We start from the raw sequence: 21156 nt of genomic DNA, 5'->3' as shown, positions 1-21156 counted from the left end.
GCCCCAAACAAATAAAGAAATAAACAAACAAAAAAACCCCCAAACAACAAGAACAAAAAAACCCCAACAACAACTGATATTTGCTGAACCTCAAATTTAAAGGATGTATTAATCTTTGATAAAGTTGTTCTACACAGAGTTATCATCCTTCAAGTTACTTTGCCCAAGAGGGATCCCATGTGACTTCATCTACTATATCAAAATACTGGAACAAAAAGAAAATTTCAGGAAGTTTCATGAGCCTTCTAGGATAAGAAAAGAAGTTACTGACACAATTAATTTTTTTCACTTAATCAGTAAAATAAGAGGAAAATTTTCCTTCCTGCCCCTCAAAGAAGTTCCTCCTCCAGATTTTGAATAACTTTAATTTCAAAACATTTCAGAGATAAGTAAAATTAATGCCAGGAGTATGAGATCAAAAGTAGAAATTTATTATTGTATGATTTCAGAATTTTAGAAAGCAAATCAATAAATGTATGTATTTCTATTTATAAAATAAATGTATAAATTTCCTAACAGTATGATAATACAGTTTTAGAATGAAAAATATAATCTGTTCCATTCCTTAGATTTAAATTGGTTTAATTTTATTAATTCATTCTGAATTAATGACTCAAGGATTTCTAGAAATGGCAGCATATAGAATATTTAATGGACTCTTCTGTATAAAATTCTAAGGAAAAGACTCAAGTTTTGCAATGGACTACTTAACTTTTATTCTGCTGTATTAATATATCTTCACGAGGATGAGAGAGGATGGAACATCAAAAAGCACTATATTGCCTGCCTGGAGAGTCAGTAAAGGATGATCCTAATACTGATCTTGAAGCATGTCCTCTCCTCTTTCAGCTAACTAGATCTATTTACTAGAAGATTGAGAAAGAAATCTGTAAAGCAGAAAAAGACTATACCATGGAACACTTATCAACAATACATTCATTTGACCACTGAGATGTCTTGCTGATTGTTTGGTTAATAATATGTATGTGTCAATTTATAATCTACCTGGTAGGTGGATAGGTGGTAGGTGGATTTCTAAATTATAGGACATCATATCTTTTCTAAATTATAGGGTATTATATACTGCAGAAAAATGCAAATTAAATATTTGAGACGAATTTGACTGATGACAGAGACATTTTACATGTTTTATGAGAGAATGAAGAATTTTATATAATAATAAATATTTTAAAATATTTCAGAATTATAAAGAATCTTTTCATAAGTTTAGGTACTCAAAGCAACTTCTCGTGTCAAAATAACATGAAAATAAGGTTTAAGTAGAAAATGGAAACTGTTCTTTATAACATAGTTCCAGCAGAAAATGTAAAATGTTCCAATATTTCTATTCACATTAAATTTTAACAATTCTACCCAACATTAACAGCCATGTTTAAAATAAAGTAGCTTTGAAAAGAGAGAGACTGCAAGGCTGAAAAATATGTAGAATTAAACAAATGCCTTCCAGTGTCTGAGCCTACAAGAAAGATGGAGAGAGACTATTCACAAGAACATGAATTGACTGGAGAAGGAGGAATGGCTTTAAACTGGAAGTGACTATGTTTAAATTACATATTAGGAAGAAGCTCTTCACTATGAGGGTGAGGCAATGGAGCAGGTTACTCAGTAGGATTGTGAAAGTCCCATCCCTGAAAGTGTACAAGGTCAGGTTGGATAGGGCCCTGAGTAACCTGGCTTAGTGAGAGGTGTCCCTGCTCATGGCAGGGGGCTGGAGTGAGATGACCTTGAAAGATCACTTTCAGTCCAAATCACTCTGTGTTTACTATGAAAATCTGGCCAACATCATGTTGGCTCCATCAACAACTTCATACATTGCAGAAAGCATTGCCATCAACTCAGCTAAGGGCTTATTAAGAATTGTAGTGCCTCAGGTACACTAACTGAAAATGAGAGATCATTGCCTGTAATACTAGCTAAATAATTTGCAAACAAATATGAAAGCACAGAGCTGCATTAATAAGAAATGTTATATTTTTTACTGTTCCACAACAGTGGGAAAATATATGAGCATTTCCTGTGATTTCTAGTCTGAATGATATTAACTACTTGAAGAACAAATAGTATTCACCATGGGATTGTTGTAATAGGACAAGGGATCTTGGATTTAAAATAATAGAGCCTCAATTTAGATTAAATGTAAGAAAGAGGGTTCTTACAATAATGGCAATAAAACACCCAAACAAATTGCCCAGTGGAAAGGTTGTGATGTCCCATCCCTGGAAACCCCGAAGATCAGACTGGATGGTAGTTTGAGCAATTTTATGTGGTTGAAGATGTCCTGCTCATGGTGAAGCTGGTGGTCTAGATGACCTCTAAATGTCTCTTCCAACCCAAACCACTTACTGATTCTGGGAATAAAGTCTATTCTATGATTCTCTGAATAAGCACTTCATGAGTTGCAATACAGTATCAAGTGTTCTGAAATCAGCAGAAAATTCCAACTGACTGTGCAAATTGATTAAACTCCACAGAGACAAGACTGTATTTGACTTCCAACACGTTTGAGGAGAGAAAGACTTACAGCCTGATATTCTTAGATGACAAAATACAATTACCTGTATTTTGTCATCTGAGAATAAATTATCAGTCTCCTAATTACCTAATTACACTGACCTGCTAAAAAAATAAGAAATGTTCATGTGAGGCAAGGAAATATCCCAAACAATTTAACTGTCACACTCTACATATTTACGCTCTACATCTAATAATTGCTGAGTATGTACAAATTTATTTTTCAGAATTTTTTAAATGCTTCTGAGAGGCTCCACCAAAGAATGTTAAAATCCAGAATCCAACAGGACAATTCTGTCAGATTCTAAACCTCCAGTTTTGTATAATATGTAGGTATACAGACCAAGGTGGGAACTTTGTCCTAAGGTCAAAAATAATATCTTAAACATGTAATTTCTTGAGAAGCATTTTTTTTTCAAATTATCCTGTTAAAAATATCAGTCACATAAAAGAGAATGGCCTAGGGTTTTGCAAAGCAAAAAAAAAAAATCTGGATTTGAAAAGCACTATCTGACTGATACAGTGCTTCAAAATACATAGCAGCTGTTTAAAAAATTATCAGTTTTCTTGCCAGATATAATTATTTCTGACCTGCATCCTATGCTGTTAAATGATCCTGCATAAATTAGTATATTTTTCCTAGGGAAGTTGAAAAAAACCCCAACGAAATCCTTCACTGATCTTGTTCTTTTCTATTTTCATTTTGGAAACATGACATGTCTTCCTACTGTCAGTTTACTATGGCAATATATAATCATCTGACAAATCTTGAAATTTGTATCAATAATTCTCGGTACAAATCTCACAAAAAGGCTCTTGGGAGGTTACTCTAGACACACCTTTTGACAACTTTTGATGAGAGATATCCACTGTTAATTCTTAGTGATGTTTACAAGTTCCTGTGCTTGTCATAACTTGGGGCTTTGGATGCTTGTTCTGTTAATTGTTAAATTGAAAAGAGCATAAAAGGGTAATATTTTTGTCTGTTGGACATTTTCAACCTCTCTCAAATATTAATCTCTATAGACCATTTTATATAACAATGAAAGGTCAAATTCAGAACTTTTCCTTTATTACCCAGATAAATGAACAGTAAAAAACCAAGCCAACCATATAACAAAGGCATAAGAAAAGCTTAAATAAAAGCAAAAACAAATACAAACCACAACCCCCCACCTTGCACTATGATTCATGGGTTCTAGATTCTTATTAGTGCTCTAGATAGTAATTTTCCATAAGAAATAGGACCATCTGAGCTTTGGAGAAGTACTGAAATTCAACTACCTATTTGAAGGTGACAATCTGTGATGCACAGTAATATATCCTCCCAATCATGGAATCCATCAGACTTCTGGTGGTTTTTTTTTTTTGTTTTTGTTTTTTTTTTTTTTTTTTTTTTTTTTTGTTGTTGTTGTTGTTGTTTGTTTTTGGTTTTTTTTTTTTCTTTGGTTTTTTTTTTTCTTTTGTTTTGGTTTTTTGGGTTTTTTTGTGTTTTTTTTTTTTCTTTTTTTCGTTTGTTTTTGGTTTTGGTTGGTTTTTTGTTTTTGGTTGTTTTGGCTTTTTTTTTGTGAATAAGGTCATTTTCAAATAGTAGGAAGTCTGAAAGGACTGGTTGGCATCTAATGAATTTCACATTGAAGATGAAATGCCAGATGCCTTCGGCTGCAGATGCAGCTTAGATTACTGCTGTGTGCGCAGTCACTTGGGTAACATCGGTACAGTGCTCCAACCCAAAGAGCTAACAAACAGTAATTTGCATACCTTGTCTGGAGTCAAAATAAGGTTGGTACTAACTTTGGAAGAGGCTAGTACACCTTCAGAGTTCAGTACCTCTCCATGAAAAACAAATGGGAAGACAGATGGCTCCTGTGATGACTTTAAAAATACCATTCAACATTATGGTGCATTATTACGATTCTCTGCCCTTCTTACAAAGATCAGACTGTCTCTCAGAATAATAAATATATAACTGAGGGTGTTTTGAAGGCCACTTCTCATCTAGAAAGAACTCACAATTTATGAACTCAAGGTAATTGTATGAATTTTTATGAATAAAAGTGGAAACTAATGCACATCTTTGTTTTTCTCTAGTTTACCTTTATTACTTTAGAGAGATTTTATCTATTTTAATTTTACATGCCCAATTTGTCTTCTTTTGGTAAATAAGTATTTTCTTGTCTTCTGTGTCAAATGTGTCAAATGTGTCAAATATTAAAGTTTAGTTAATTTAAAAATAAGTTAAATGTATTTAAAACCTAATATTGTGATCTTGAACTTTTCAGTCAGACACACTAAAGTGCTATGAAAAAAGAACAAATCTATTAGACAAAAAAATCTAGCAGGAAAAGATTTAATGCTAATTACAAGATAAATTTTAAAATATATCTATATCTACATCTACATCTATATATATAATTCCTGATTTTTTTCCAGAAATTTCTATTTAACATAAAAAGTAATGATTTTCAGATAAATGAATTGTCTGAAGGCTTTTAATGTAAAAAATCTCAAGACCATTGGTTTCCTTATTATTTCATAGAAAATTTTAGTTTGAACTGATAAAATAGTAGACATTATTAACTGGGTTAATGCAACCAAATATACATTAATGTCTGTGTAACTCATCATAACAGTCATATAAGTCTATAAAGTTTAGATTCTTGTTGGTGTGCAGGCAACATGACTTTGGCTGTTGCCACTTTGATTATGTAATCAGAAAATTCCATATTTACTCTGATTTAAAACAAGTACATCAGTATTAAGTGTACTAACATGGCACAATTTTAATTGAAGTAATATTTTCTCATATAATACCTGTATTTTTAGTACTCATTTTCCCAGTGTTCATGGTGCTTGGTGATACTCTAGAAGACCCTGTAATATACTGAAAAAACTCCTAGTGTAATATAACAGCAGAATATTTAGAATTTTATTTATTCAGAGCATAATGAATTGCCTTTAAAACATTTGGTTTCATTTTTCAGTAGCACATCCCCCTGTACTTCAACAGAAATAATCACGCTTTATATAGGTGAATCAAACAGAAAGTTTTCATTATTTTGTAACAGAGAAATTTGAAACAGGAGGAAATCTATGTTCAATATAGTAATTTACATAGAGGGGACAGGTAGTAACAGTAGAGCAAGAGGTTTCAGGACAGAAAGATGCATTAAAATTTCTAAATGTACTGAACCACAAGATTGATGTGAAATGGTCTATTTGTCAAGTGGAAGATGAAACGGCTGGAGATCTGTTCTTTCTGATACCACCTGCCAACTGCCTCAAGGTTTGTTACAGGGGAGAGGAACTGAAAGCATACAACAAATCACAGATAAAGGCTCTTCCCCTTAGCATTTGTAATTGATGTATTAGATGCATTTCAAGTATTGTGATGGAGATTTTTCAAGAGTCCTGGTACTGGGTGACAATGGGATGTTTGGTAATCTCTCTATATTGAACAGAAAACATCTGGATGCAGCAACATATGGACTGCAGCTTCAGTGAAATAATTTAATGCATGCTTCCCACCATTAGGTCCATATGTGCGTGGTTCCCTTTAATGTTATCCTCAAGTATGGCAAAGAGAGCTCTAAGCATTTTCTCTTTTCTTGATGTTTCTGCAGTCTTGCAGCTATCTACGTGTTTATGATATGGGGATACTTCAAATTCCCAGAATGTTCAGAAATCACCTGAAGCAACAGCAGTTGACAGAAGTTGAAAATACCCACTTAAAAATTGTTTAAGAAGATTACAAATTTGATTCCTGTTCTGAATCTAAAAAAGGTTTCAACAAAAATGTGATCTAGTACTGCTATATGAAGTTATCCACAATTAAGCAGAGAAGACTTGCAGTAAAAAAAAAAAAAAAAAAAAAAATTGGGTGTTGGTTTGTGGGGGTTTTATTCCCTAAGAATATAAGATACACTGCATATGAAGTATGCAGCAAATACACAAAACCAAGGTACCTATGTGGGATTTGAATATATTGATAGCTCACTTAGAATTATTAGAGGTTTGGCAGACCACTTTTACCTCTCACCCTGCAGGTTTACATCAGTTACTACATAAAATGAAAAACAAGTTCAGACAACTATGTTAGGTACCATTTTTGGGGGTTACCCTATGTCTTTTTTTGGTGTTTTTCATGTGCATGTGTGTGGGAAAGATAAAGCAAGTTTGAAAACAGGAAGAATGATATACAGTTTTTTTATTTTCATATTAGTTGGGAAAAAAAAAACTTGAAAGCTGTGGAAAGACTATTTTTTGCTCTAAGAAAAGGAGCAGGAGCAAATCAAAGCAGGAAGTCAGTCAAACACAAAGATAAGGCACCTGCTGTGACTTTGGAGAATTATAACCCTCCTAGATCACACAGAACCAGCAGCCAGGGCCCAGTGATTATTTACATCCTCAGACATCTCATGGAAGGTCAGGATTCAAAATTTGACAAGAGGAAGATGCCTATATTCAATTGGACTTTCTGAAGTAGCCTCAAATCTGACTAACTGGTATTGGTGGGGAAGGGAAGGGAAGGGAAGGGAAGGGAAGGGAAGGGAAGGGAAGGGAAGGGAAGGGAAGGGAAGGGAAGGGAAGGGAAGGGAAGGGAAGGGAAGGGAAGGGAAGGGAAGGGAAGGGAAGGGAAGGGAAGGGAAGGGAAGGGAAGGGAAGGGAAGGGAATAACAGAGTATTATATCAACAGAAGGCATAAATAGCACAGCGTCTTGATTCGCTAATGCAGATATTTTAGAAGCAGTGTGAAATACAAAGCAGAAGGAGTTGGCAAAACTCTTTTATTAAACTGAGGAGTAGGAGACCTTAATAGACAGATGTCTATTTACTATCACAATTGAAGGTAATGAAAAAGGAGACAGTTTTAAAAACAAGGTAGACTATTCAGAGTATGGTGTGTTGAACCTATCATTAAAAATTTTTTGAAAAAATTCTGGACAGGAAGACCTCAATATAGAACTGCATCAGTTATGAGAAGACAAAATGGATTTGAGAGTTAGCAGGGAAAAGTTAGTAGTTGAAAGTGTAGGAATAAGATCCTAATTTTTTTTATGACACATTTATAGGCCAAAAAGAAAAAAAAATATGAGAAGAAACACCTTTATTGGATTAATATGTTTCTTCTAAAGAATGACTAGGAAGCAGGGCTAGGTAAGATTGCACTTTTTAAAAAATTATTCTTGACAGTAATACAAATTATGAGATATTTCAAGTATCTGCATAAAGACTTCCTTCCCCAGTTTCCAAGACTGAACCTTTAAGTTCCCACTCCCCTAATTTTTTTTCAAGGTCTCTGAAGGGATGCATTAAGTTTACCAAAGTTAATTCCAAAGTGGAATACTTTTCTAGAGCAGAAGATGAATTGTAGATATAATTATTGCATACTCTGGAAAAAATAAAGTATTTGTAATTAATGGGCAATGGTATCGCAATTAATGGAAAAGTATCACAGTAAACATAGTAATTTTTCCTCAAAGAAGAAAATACATATACTGTATCCCTAATATTATGATTTTTGCTCCATGTTGGTTTATGTTCAGTTTTGGGGGCCCAAGATCTATGTGGGCTGGCCTTGGCCCCCGTGTCCTTTTAGCTTGCCTTAACTAGTGTCTAGTGGCCAAGTTCCCATTGCTGAACATGCTGGTGCTGCAGCGCTGTCAGTGCTGAATGTGAGCAAGGGCAGAGGCTCTCTCAGAGAGTCCCAGTGTGACAACAATGGACACTTACAGAGAGGGAGCTTGGGAAGGGTGACCATATACCTTCCCAGCTTTAACTGGAAAACCACAAAAGCAAAATACATTGAGACATTGAAATGTATAAAACAAGATCTGCCCTCTCAGCCTCAGCAGTGAAAATGTAGAGACTTAACAGCTATCCAAAACTATATAGCATCTCTCTGCTTTCAAGGAGCCTGAAGTCACAACCTGGGATGAAACCGAAGTGGAGAAAAGGTTACAGGTACTCCTGAGTTTTCTTGAACAAAAAGCTTCATTCTATTATTTATGAGGCTTCACTGCATTATTATGGACTGTAAAGTGTGAGCAGTGCTGTAAATGGACTAATAAATATCTGCTTTATTTTGATTAGTTTGTTAAGACCTTAATTGGGCTAACAATTGTTTCCTATTTATGGAATACACTTCCTTTTGGCCATTTTTATAGTTATGATATAATACATACTTTTATAGTTATGATATAATAAACACATTCATTCTTTGTGTGCACTTGCACAAATTAATGTGCACTTTAATGCAGAGTTAAAAGCTTTTCTTGACAGATGAGTAGAAATACAAAATGGTTGAGTTCATTATATATTTGGTACAGAAATTAATCATTGCATTAATGGAATTTGACATTGTTATATACTAGGCAGTCACTTCTATCTCTCTTATCTGTTGAACATGAAGGAGTCATAACAAAATAATCTCAAAGGAAAGTATATTTTTAAACATATTTTTCTGCATTACTTACACGAATGTGGATTTGTGATTTAAAGATTCCTAGAGAAGAAGGCTGTAATTACAAAATATTACAGGTGATTAGGTTTTTAAAAAAATCAGGGAGCAGCTTGCATGCTCTTTTCTACTAATGAGGATAATTATCCACCAACATATCATGGAAAAATAATCTGGAATATATTTGAAGCAATACTATAAAAGAGAATCAAATGGTCTAATTTGGATTTTTAGTACTAAAGTTGAACCACAGGTTATCAGATATACGAACACAACTGAAAAAAACACTATTGTTTTCTTAAGAGGGAATGACAGTCTAATGGTCTTCCAGTGGACATTATTTCATTAATATAGATTTAATACATAAATTTCTTTTTTTTTTCTTCCACTCCATGACTAGTTCTGCTTATGGAAGATTCAGAATATTTGTTTTTCTTTTTACTTCATTAAAATTTTACCATCCTCATAAATTCATAGTTCAATGTATTGTTTCATTATTATTATAAATCAGAGAAATATAAAAAAGTAAAACAAGATCTTCTGTTCTTATATCTTATATCCTATTTTGTCCAGTTTCTCCTCACAATAGGTGCAAACTGCCATTGAATGACTTGGCAATAGCTGGAAACTTCTAAATTAAAGAAGAAAAAAAAAGTACAGTAACATCATGTGTATTATGCCTTAAAGCCTGCAGGAACCAGTTTGTTCAATAGCTGATTTCTTTCAAAGAGGTTTTTAGTGCCTTCCTGGAGGTCAGTCTAGACTTAGAGCTGCAGTATCTTATCCCTTCATCCCTCCCATCTAAACATGTGAATAACACCTGAAATAAAGCAACTTTCTGATGAAATAATGCTGAAATTGTATTTTATACAATTATTTGATTAAAATAAAAAACCCCGTAAGTGTTAAAATTGAAATAAGAGTACATATAAGCCTTCTGAAATGTAGAGAAACCTATCTACCAAAATGACCTGAACTATCCTATATGGGACTGCTTCAGTGTAGTCATAGTGTCTCACCTCAGCATGGAACAAGGGAAGAGAGAAATGGTCTATGTCATAGTAAAAAGACCATTATTGCACTTCCAGACCTTTGCTTTGTTACTTGAACTAACATTGAACAAAGTATTTCAAAGTTACTTTTACATTAAGTTAAACCAGAATCTAGAACCAGCAGAGAAATTCCTGGGCAAGTAAGTTCAATCACTTTCAACACTGCAACTGTTGTGCAACTCTTTTCTCAGCAGCCCCAAATTTGCTACTTATTCTCTCTGAATACTTTTCCTCTTTTGGCCATAAACTTGTTTTCTAGATGGAAGTGTTCATGGCCAATGCATGCACATTGGTACTTTGGCAGAGGCTGCCATTTCACTCCTTGTGTGCTCTTGCTTTCATGGGTCTATTTACAGACAACAGTAATTTCAATTTCGACTTTGATTTGTGAGAACAAATTTTTTCAGATCCTTTCTGTAAGTTGTATTATCTAATATAGAGTGATTCAAATGTTTCCAAATTTGTTTCATATTTCTTAAAAATAATAGAATTTTCATACCAGATTATGTGAGTTCTTAGTATTTTTATGAACTTTTTGTTCTTTTCCTTTCTATCATATCTATGTTTACAAAACCTGAACAGGCAATGACAGGTTTTTGGAGCTAGTACTAAAATACATGATCCTGCCCTTTGAACTATGAAATTTCATTCTATTTGTTTTACTCTGGACCTTTTGAGAGTCATGTTCTCCTAGGTAGCTTAGAAATTTTGCATTTCAGAGCAATTTGGTGCCATTTGTCTACAGAAGTTCCTCAATTGTCTTATCATTCTTGGATTAACATCAATCAACATAAATGTCAAAATTGATTGTTAAATAAAGACTACAGTTTAAACTAGTCTCAGGAGAAAGTAGAATTTTGTGCTGTCTGAGCTAGTAATCTGAATATACACCTAGGTTCTTGCAATAAGTACTCAATAAACTTGATAAAAACTAAATAAAAATCTCTACGTGGAAGTTTGGAATGCCTGATATTTATTACAAGAAAAAAAAGAAAGGAAAAAGAAAAGAAAAGAAAAGAAAAGAAAAGAAAAGAAAAGAAAAGAAAAGAAAAGAAAAGAAAAGAAAAGAAAAGAAAAGAAAAGAAAAGAAAAGAAAAGAAAAGAAAAGAAAAGAAAAGAAAAGAAAAGAAAAGGAAAGAAAAGAAAAGAAAAGAAAAGAAAAGAAAAGAAAAGAAAAGAAAAGAAAAGAAAAGAAAAGAAAAGAAAAGAAAAGAAAAGAAAAGAAAAGAAAAGAAAAGAAAAGGAAAGAAAAGAAAAGAAAAGAAAAGAAAAGAAAAGAAAAGAAAAGAAAAGAAAAGAAAAGAAAAGAAAAGAAAAGAAAAGAAAAGAAAAGAAAAGAAAAGAAAAGAAAAGAAAAGAAAGAAAAAGCAGCATGCAACTGGATATAATGTACAGAGATATGCTTTCTCTATAAACAGCTTCTGAAGTAGTGATCAGTCTGTCTAACTGAATTCTGGCAAACACATTGGAGGGAGGGGGTTTTTTTCCCACAGGAAAATCTGACATTTTAGTGAGCCTCTGACTTCTATTCTCTACTATATTTCTTAGCAGTGAACATGTATCTAAGGAAGGGATATCTTCCAACCCAGTAAATGGATACAGCTCTAATCAGTGCATTATTTTACAAAACTAAAAAAAAACCCCAAACCCCAATTATGTAGCTGTGGAAATGGACAATACCACACCCTTTGAGAATGTGTGTGTTTCTTCTGTGAACAGCATTGCCAGTGACAACTATTCCATATACTTACACTGGCTAAGAAGTTACTTAATTTCAGTGAAAAAAAAAGGCAGGCTAGTGCTTAATATGTAAATGTGAAGTTTCATAATGCAGATGTGCAGCACTTGTAGTAAACTCTGTAGATATGCCCATCTCCAATGTTATGTACTCAACTCTAAACTACTTAACTAATCTATTTAGTACTAATAAAAAGCAATATCTATGCTTTGCTTTAAGTTTAGTTGAGTCAATTTTTGAATACATACACATATTCATGTTTATTTCCAGTTCTTTGGAACTGAAAAAGAGAAGCTAGACACAATTGTCATGGAGGAACAAAGAGGAAACCATAAAGAAAATTATTAACTGAAATGAAAATTTTGAATGGTAAATAGTAAATAGTTTACTTGCTCCCTAAGTTTCTGTTTCAATTATTTAAAAAAGAAAATATCTACCCCTTACTAAGTAAAGCACAATATTTCAATATAGCCCAAGAAGAGATACTTAAGACTACACTTAGGAAAAAACCTCCAAACACAAAGGAGTTATGGGATGAAAGGTGTAGCGACTGATTTTTTCTTTTGCTTTTTCATTAGTGTTGACCCTTAACAAAAATATAATTAAAAATTCTGGTTCTTATATTGCTTTCTACCACTAATAGACAGTTCCTCACCTACTAGGCAATCTTTAGATATTTATGATTTTTTCTTCCATGCTTCTTTAAAGGAGTTTCAGAAAGACAAAAGATCATTGTTCAAAACCATAATTTTGTATTCTGTTTTATAGAAGACTTTAAAGGTTACTGAATTCTAAATAGATTGCTTATTAGTACTTATTAAAAAAATTACAATTTGGCTATTTTTTAACACATAGGCCGAAGGGGTAATGAGGTAGAAAGAAAATAAAGAGAGCAGTATGAAAAATCTTTAGAATTTGGCTAATCATTTAAACAACATGAAAGTTATGTTGAATTAGAATGCTTACACTAGCTGGAAAATGAAGTCCTCAGCTGCTATAGCTTCATTTATGGATGCTGCTTCATCAAGGAGACTAAAAGAATTGTTTTGTTTATTAGTAGAATTCTGCTTCTAGAGTTGGTTTTAGTTATTGTTTAGGCAAAAGTTGCTGTGACTCTTTTAAAAAATAAATGTTTTATTGTTTTTATAAAATAACATGAGGCAAACCAGTTGTAGGGCTTATTATCATCTCCTTTGCAAGGGGAGAGAACCCTTTCCAACAGGGAACACTGCAATGTATTAGAGAGTGACACATAATCTAATCATATATGGACTGACTAAGCACAAAGATTTTTAATTAACACAGTGGTTACAGTGTGGAGAAGTTACATAGACTATAATAAAGAATCAGGAGTAGGTCCAAGCAACAGTTCTGAAAAATGCAGGTGTTTTACATTTTTAGTGAGAAATATTAATTTGACTCACTCCTTCCTTTGCAATAGCCCAACATCTGTGAGAACAGATTTTAAAAGTGTTTGTCTTGACTGAAAATTCCAAATCGGGCAGAATCTTTATATGTCTAGTATGAAAACAGAGAGTTGTTCTAGCTTTGCATATATTTTTACTGCTCCAAAGGGTAGACACACAAAACTGAAATGTGGTTTTCCCTGATGGCAGATGTTAGCAATCATACTGATTAAAAACTTCCACCTCATAATTTCTTATCGAGCTTTATATTCCAAATTATATCAGCATTTTTGTATTTTGCTTTGTTCGAAAAGATGCTCTCCATTAATCAAGACAGTACTAAAAATAATGTCATGGCAATGGAGAAATCTTTGAGTGTGCTGAACCTTTTCCTAGCCAACTGTGTGGCGTTTGTAACAGATAACACAGCTAATGCAAGAAAACCAGAATGGTGTTCTTAAAGGAGTGCAAGATGTTGGACCATATGTTCATAGACATGCGATGTGCCTCGTCATGTAGGTCATTTTGTTGCCAGGAACACTGTCATAACCCAAAGACAATATGAACCAGAAAAAATGTGATTTACTAAAGGATACTGAGAGACAGAAACATTTCTTAAATCTCTAATATTTAACTGGCAGTTGGAACTCCAGTATTTTGACCTATAATAAAAAATTGTGGTAGAACTACTTGGAAAGAAGTTGTTTCAAGTATGGCTAAATGTGCAGATAATTGTGTACCAGTCATCTATTTTTATTTACAGAAACCCGTCATCTTTGTTCATACTGTGTAAAATCCTATTACTTATTTTTGGGTGTCTGCATTCAGCTGTGTTCAAGGTAGTAAGAACATATGCATAGCTGTAAGAGAAAAAATGTCCTGTTTCAGGGGTCCTATTAAAGATTATCAACATGTGATTATCAAAATATTAAACAATTAATGAAAATTGAAAGAAGTACTTTATGAAACATTCCGTCAATGTAAGTTCCTTCCTCAAAAAATTCTCGTCCCTCTTTTTGCTTCCTCTTTCACTAAAAGACTTAACTCCCTTCATGTGGGAAATACATCCCAAATTTCTTTAAATGTGTAACCTTAAAATGCTGTAGCTATATGCTCAAAAAGAGAAATAAAAAAAAGAACAAAAGCAAAACCCAAAAATCCCATTAACTCCCTCTGTAAATGGTCCTCTGAAGGTACATATATATAGCATCACATATATCTATTAATTATAGGGATAAAATAAGTTAATTAGATATAGGGATAAAATGAGTTCATTAGATTAGTGAGTTAGATTAGATTAGATTAGATTTATGTCTATCTTTAGATTTTTATTTAGTTGTGTCATATTTCTAGAACAAGAATTGTACTAATAGGAAGTAATTTTTTTTGCACTAAGAAAAAAAGACCAGAAAAATTAAAAAAAAGATAATCCAACAGTTTTTACAGAATATATCATAATCCAATGTAACAGTTAAAAAAAAAAAGGAGGAAGGAAACACAGCCAAATAAAAACTGTTTTAAAGGTGTTGTGGGACTGCTCTTTTCGGACAGAATTATCAGAAACATTTCTGGGTAAATGCTTTGTGCTCCCTGAGGACAAAATTATTTTCTGCATATTTACATGTGCACACATTTTACTGCTGACTCTGAAAATTAAGCTAGAGTTATCTGCAAAAGTAGAATGCATAACACCTATACCATCCTGAAAATATTCAAGACTGTCTGCATAGCAACAACAGGAAATTCATAACATTTTAAAATAACAGTTATGAAGAGAAGCTGTTCTGAGAACAGCTAAATGGTTCCCTACTTGCAGAACTATTTCTGATACTTAATTTTACAGATGCTTTTTTTTTTTTGGTTTAACTGACAAAAAAAACCCCATCACCTTAGGTGTGATGGCTCGATATAGTTCTAGTCTTTTTCTAATAATTCAGCAAGCTACAATACATAACAATAACCAAGATTTAAAAAACAAAGGACTGCTTATGAAAAAATAGTGTAATTTTATTTATGACTTTTGTAGTGATGAAGAATATGTCAATTATAAAATTATTATGAATATGACAAAAGAATATTATATATTATTATAATAAATGAAAACCACATAGAACTATTACATAACTTTTCAATATATTTTTGTCAGTGAAACATACAGTTCCCTTGATATAACTTAATTTTTAAGTGTGTTCTTTTCAATTCTAGCAGGGTATTTTCTGAGAAAATACTTAATCTGTATTTTTACTTTAACCGATGTGATAATTAGTCAGATGAAAAAGTCACAGTGAAAAAATAGTATCTATGCATGAAAAAGAATACATTTATTGTTTAAAGCTGGATAAATTCTACATTTAATCAAAGTTTATGTCATAGTACATAAAACAATAACTCTAATTCTAATTCCCCTAAAATCCAGAAAAACAATAATTTAAAGGAATGCAAAAAGCATATCTGTAAGATTTTTCAATACAGAATAAAATTTTCTGAAAGTTGCTAGAGCATGAGTATTCCTGTGTATTTACAGATGAAGACGTTTCTACTCATTTCCACATTGCCATCTCAGATAAATGTATTCCTGATGCACACAGTCACAGTTCAGAATTTTGTTGTTTTTCTCTCAAACTGCCTCATGAAGATTACCATTTTTATTGAAAAGAATCAGAGTTTTTGCATAAATTAATGACAAAGTTTTTGAAAGTTTCCTCTACTTAGAGGAGAAGAATGATGACAGCATTTCTGACAGTAGCTTGACTAGCAATCAATTCACAAGAGAGTTAGATGACTTTAGAAAGTGATTTTTTGACTTCAAGGTCATTTTAGCTGTCATGATGGTTGAACAAGCTGTCTTACGACTTTGACCAATGACTTCCTAAGCTGCAGGTCAAAGTTTGAATTTCAAGGCTTGGACAGAAACAGTTGCAGTTCTCCCCTTTTCATACACTTGACCCTGCAAAGATACTTCTGTTTTGTGCAAAAGGGGTTCCCAGGAAACTAAATGCATTCTTTGTATTTAGCAAGAGATATTTTAAGCTACTTGAGACACCACTCTATGGAATTTAATACCTATCAATAACTGACCCAACCCCAGCAGTGTTCAAAGCCAGGCTTTATAAGTCCTTGAGCAACCTGGATTAGTGTGAGGTATCCCTATCCATGAATGCGAGGCTGGAGCTAGAACCTTTCCAACCCATTAACAAACTATGATTATGATTAAATAAGACCTTTCAGGTGATAAAAGAGCAATGACTATTTAGGCCTATACATGGTGACTTTGTCTAATACAAAATTTCTATGTCATCAATGAACAGACAAATTTAAATCTGGTGGTCATGGTAACACGATACTTAATAAAACCTAATTCTAATAGTTGATTGTTTTCAAATAAGTATGAGATCATTAAAATTCACTAGAAAGCCTTGTTTAGCTTCTCCTAAGCAAATCCCTTATGGAAGACATTCAAGTAAAAATGACCTGTCAAATGAAAGATATATTTGTGGTGGTTTCAGACTTTAAATCCAAATAAACATTACATACATTACCTCTACAATAAAAGTAAAACCTGATCCTCAGATAGAAATTACATGATAAAATGACTGTAACTTTATTCCCTGCTTAACACTATTTTATTCTTTTCCAGCCTAGGGTATCAGGAGATGGCTAGTTAATGACATTGCTTCACTTAGCACTGGTCTTGAAAAAGAATGTCACATATTCTAATGCATAAAAAAGTGCTTCTTGGTTTTACTGTCCCCTTGCTTGCTGATTTATCAATCACAGACATAAGTTGATTAAAGGTAGACAAATTTTAGCTCAGTCTTTGGATTTGAAATAAAATATAAAAGGACTGATGCACTGATCCTTGTATTGTGATACTTGCTCCTTCTACTTCTCTGGGACAGAACTGAAAACAAACAAGGACATTAACAAGCAATGTAAAGACCCATAGAATGCAACAGATAGGGGGAACATGGGTGAAAACAAATCTGGCAACTCCCCAACCACTATTTAAAAAATATCAAACAGGTTTCCTGAACCCCCAAAAAGGAAGATTTCTCAAAGATGTGTGTGTGTTGTTTAACTGATTATGCTCTATACAGGTAATGATAATTATAATGGGTACTCAAGCATGCTATCATTCATTTCCATTCCTTTTTTTGTAAATCTGCTGTACAGCTACAGAACAACAAACTCAGTTCAGCCATTATATGGGAACAGATATAAATGATTTTCTCAAAGGGCTGACTTATCCTATCTTTGAAAGAGTTGGATGAGTTTATGGATTGGTGTACAATATAACTGGCAGGTGAAGAGACTGAAGCTATTGAAGAGTGAATTATCAAGTCAAGAAGTACTCTCCTGTCTAGTCACACACACTTCCTGCAACTGAATCAAAAAAAGAATAATGGCTGCTCATTTAGGTATAACTAAATGGTGTTACATATAAAGATGCTACCATTTTATGGGTAATTTACAGAGAGGACCAATACAGAGAGACTAAATGTCATTACTGTGAGATTTAAGGCTTTGGAAACAGGCTTTGATTTATATGGTCTTAGGTATTATGGCCAAAGAAGTTTTTCTTAGAACAATCTGCCTTCAGCTTTAACTGTTCTTATTTCTCTGCACTGAATGTTATTTTTTTCCTTAGAGTGAATAAGCAGTAATAGTATAGTGATATCCATACTTTTCAAAAGCTGTTAGCTCATACTTTGGTATCGTATGAACAACATTTCAGGTCCTTTAAGAAAAAAATAGTAATACTATGAGGTTATATTTTGTCTTCTAGAAAGAGGAAAGACGGTGACTTCTTAAGGACAAGGGTTAAGGAGTATCTTCTAAAATGTGTCAATGCAATGGGAACATTGTCAAAATTTCTATTCCCATGGTTTTTGTTCTTTGGTCTGTTGGTGCTGACATGTTTTTTTAAAGACTTGTTCAAACTAATACAGTAAGGAAGAAGTCCAGAGGGCTGTCTATATGTCTGATAGCAGTCACTTGGTCTAGACAAATCAGCAATTTATGATAATATATAAGAATTACAACTGTTTTCCAACTTGATATAGAGTGAAACAATAACTTGCAGAACTGGGAACTCAAGTTTCAGAACATATGACAGCTACTTTTTTTTTCAAGGGTCAGTTATAAACACAGTCCTTTATGTGTACTACATAAATAATTGTGGTAGTTTGACAGGAAATATGTTTTCTGAGATGCTGTCGTCAGGCTAATTGGTGCTCAGATTTTAATATTGGCACTTAATGTGGCCATTGAGACATTAGATCTGCTTCTGAGAACACGGGGTTAAAAGCAGGGCTCTTTTCTTGAGAGGTTCTCTTGGGGTTTTCGGCGGGAAAGAGTTCGGGTCTCTCTCCCAGCCTAGCGGCTGGCTAGGCGGGGCGAGGGGAAAAGCCATGTGGCTGGGAACAGAAGGGAGGTGAAGGCCTTTGCAGGATGGAAGGGTGGAAGAACACCGGGAGCCATCAGTCAGCCTCTCCTGGGAGACAGAGAGAGAGAGAGAGAGAGAAGGAGAGCGCCAGTGCCTGCTGGGACTGTTACCTTGAAACTTGATAAACGTGGGCCTGTGCCAGCAGCACGGCTGAAGGAGAATGGGGGGTGAAGGAGAATGCGGGGCGGGGGAGGGGGCGGTGCAGCCGGCCGCTCGTAGGAGCTTTTTTAACCCCTTTTCGGACAATGAAAACTTTACAGAACATTGACCTTTCCTAGAAGAGAGATAGAGTGGAAGATGAAGAAAGAAATAGGCAAGTGTGAGAGAGGTCTAGGCAAGTGAGAGATGTTAGAAGAATAGAGAAGAACTTGGGTAGAAGAGATGATGGAGTAGCTTATGCTGGACTCTTGTGTAGCTATGGACAGAACCATGTTTCCTTGTGATACAGGGACTACATTCTAGGGGGAGGCAATGCCTCAGGACCAAGAGGTTTCAGTGTTGGTACCCCTCGGCCTCAGGGGGTGAAAAATATGGGGGAGACAGATGTCCCAAAGCTGAGACTGTGCTTTTTTGGAGTGGCATGAAGCATCTTTAAAAGTCGACCCTAGAAGCAGCTCTGGTCCGTGTTCAGTGGTGAGAGTGCTGGACATGAAAAGAAGATGTCACCATTGGCACAAGAAGGACTGCTTCTCTTCTTGATGAACTGAGGATTGAGTATTCTGAAGAGTAGTGCCGGACCGAAAGTCGATGATTTGGAAGATGTATTGTATTGGGAATTTGGTAGAGAGGATGAAGAGATGTATTTGTGAAGTTTTTATTTTCCTTGTGTGTTTCTTTTTTTTTCCTTTGCCTTGTAGTTTACTTAATAACTTTTTTTTTCCTAAGTGAGAGCCTGCTTTGCTCATTCCTGGTCACATCTCACAGCAGAAACCAGGGAGAGGGTATTCTCATGGGGGCACTGGCATTGTGCCAGTGTCAAACCATGAGAATAATACAGAAATATAATTAAATTTCTGAATCTTTATAAAAATTGCATATAAAAAATAGTCTTTCTATTAATATATTTTACTAATAGGTACAACTTTATTCATTAAAAGTATAAGTTTACATTCAATACAGCCACGAGAAATACATTTCACTGCTTCTGCAGTAGTTCTTGATGTTATCATTCTTCAAAAATTCTAAAATTTATTAAACATAAAAAATTTAATGAATCTAAACATAAAAGCATCATAACATAAAGCAGTTATGAAACTGACTTATCCAAAAGATAAGAAGTATATTAAGAACTGGTTTCAGCAGTATTTCCACAATCACTAAAGTAATGTAAGGAAAATAAGATCTCATAGCCAAATTTTGCTATTTGATTCTCAGAGTTTTATAGTATCTGAATTGGTGCAGCAAATAACTTTGTCCATATTGTGTATTATAGTTTCTCCTTTATTAAAACAAAACAATTTAGAAGCCCATGGCTTCTAAATTTCAACTGAAATATAAAATTCTAGTTCAACTAGTTCAGTTGTGTAGATAAAATTTTGTAGTTATCTGAGGAAGATATTGGCTTAGTCTTCAGATTTCCATGACTAGCATGGCAAAGTGCATTCTCCTCATTAATAAATAGCAAAACAGCATGTTATGTACAGGTGTACCTATTCTACCTACTTGAACAATCTGTCCACTCTGGGCCGGAAAGGGAGTGCAACATGACTGACTCCCTATCACTGTAAGGCTGCTCAGATTTTGTAAACGATGTCTTCAAAGGGCCTCACTGCACTACGAGCAATTACCTGTGACGATACTCATTGAGGAATAAATTTAATTTACAATCCATCCACCAACAGTGCTATTAAGGATAAGGAGAAATTCGCAACACCTGGAGTCCCATCAAAATAAAAGAAGGCTCCTGTTAAAGTACAAATTTTTATATTTTTCCCTTTGCAATATTCTCATCACCCTGCCTGTATACTTGTACTATATTTTAATAGGTTGCTGTCAAATAAACTCAATGAGATTAAGTAACACATTGGAAAAACAATTTGGTGCATTTTTTCACTCAAATTCAACAAATGTAAGGTGTATAGAAGCACCGGTATGTTGCTCAGATAAATTAAGGATTCTCCCAAAGTAGAGGTTAGTAGCACAAATCAATAAAATTGAAATATGCCTTCTGTTCCTCTTTCAGCACTACAATATTTTTAATTCAGGGAGCATTTACCTTACAGATTTTAAACCCTAAACAGAGCTGCAGAATAAGTTGAGAATATAAGAATGTTAAACATCAGGTTTTCAGAAGAGGAAAAGTCAAACTAATACATATTTATCTTGAGATATGCTGTAGACCAAATAATTTCAAAGAAAATTGTACCATTTTTTCATGAATTCAAAAAGGGACGTACATTTTAACTGCTTTTTCAAATTATCAGAATATAAATCCTTTTTACTGTCTTAATACTTTCCTTCAGATTCTAAAATTCTAAAAAGGTGGAATGCAAAAAATATGAAAAAAAGAATCCTGTGCAGCT

At 33.8% G+C, this 21156-nt stretch overlaps 1 protein-coding gene across 46 annotated transcripts in view; it reads right to left on the bottom strand.

Moving 5' to 3' along the window:
• Positions 1–21156, bottom strand: part of PTPRD (protein tyrosine phosphatase receptor type D) — a 1163353-nt gene that overhangs the window by 601323 nt on the left and 540874 nt on the right. Inside the window, exon 7 of one of the 46 annotated variants that reach the window (XM_077171996.1) lies at positions 9009–9050. The exons of the other annotated variants lie outside the window; for them this stretch is intronic. The gene's annotated coding sequence lies outside the window, so the exon portion shown is untranslated. The remainder of the gene's footprint in view (positions 1–9008; positions 9051–21156) is intronic. 46 annotated transcript variants of the gene reach the window in all.

Source organism: Agelaius phoeniceus, chromosome Z, assembly GCF_051311805.1.
Source record: "Agelaius phoeniceus isolate bAgePho1 chromosome Z, bAgePho1.hap1, whole genome shotgun sequence".
NCBI classification, from domain to species: domain Eukaryota; kingdom Metazoa; phylum Chordata; class Aves; order Passeriformes; family Icteridae; genus Agelaius; species Agelaius phoeniceus.
Note: the sequence above shows the minus strand (reverse complement) of the source record. Positions and strands in the feature narration are given on the sequence as shown.